The following is a 705-nucleotide window of genomic DNA, read 5'->3' as shown; positions in this document are numbered from 1 at the left end:
ACACGCAGCCTCGCTCGCTTACTACGTGGCCGTTCTGCACCTGGGGTGACGTGCACAGACCCCGGGCGCACGCTGGCGGTCCGGCCCGCTGCGGACTGTGCAGAGGGCCCCTCGCTCACCCGGAGAGGCAGGCGCTCTCCTCCTGCAGGGCCAGGCGGCTGCTGCCTATGTGCCCTCGATGTTCTCCGTCCTTCCCTTTCTCTGGCCCCTCCAGCTCTAGCCGCGGCGGCTCCCACCCGCTGCCCACAGCCGGGAATGCTCCGCCCGTCCCTTTTGGCCCCCGAGCCGTGAGAAGCGACAGGCCGGGCAGAGACACCCCGCGCCAGCCCGAGCTGGGTGCAGTCGGCAGCATCCTCAGGGCAGGAACGGACACGTGCGGCCCCAGCGCTGCCTCGGGCGGGGGACAGAGGCGGCACGGACCGTTATTGCAGCGGGTCGGCCGGCCGGAGCCCCGCCACTCACCTCCACCGCGCATGCGCACTCCCGGGGGACGCCGCGGACGGGGCCGTGCCGGTACCGAGGGCGGTACCGTGCGCGCCCGCGAGCGCCGCAGCTGCGGGGAACCGAGAGCGCAGGAACTACCGCTCCCGGCGTGCCCCGGGGAGCCAATATGGCCGACCGGAAGCGACCCCTGCACGTGATTACGGCTACGCCGCGCCGCCCGCGGCAGCCCTCCAGCGTTTCTGACCCTGCGGGGACACCGTC

Source organism: Athene cunicularia (genome assembly GCF_003259725.1).
Source record: "Athene cunicularia isolate RWA chromosome 14 unlocalized genomic scaffold, athCun1 chr14_part2, whole genome shotgun sequence".
Taxonomy (NCBI): domain Eukaryota; kingdom Metazoa; phylum Chordata; class Aves; order Strigiformes; family Strigidae; genus Athene; species Athene cunicularia.
The sequence above is the reverse complement of the archived record's forward strand: the minus strand, read 5'-3'. Positions refer to the sequence as shown.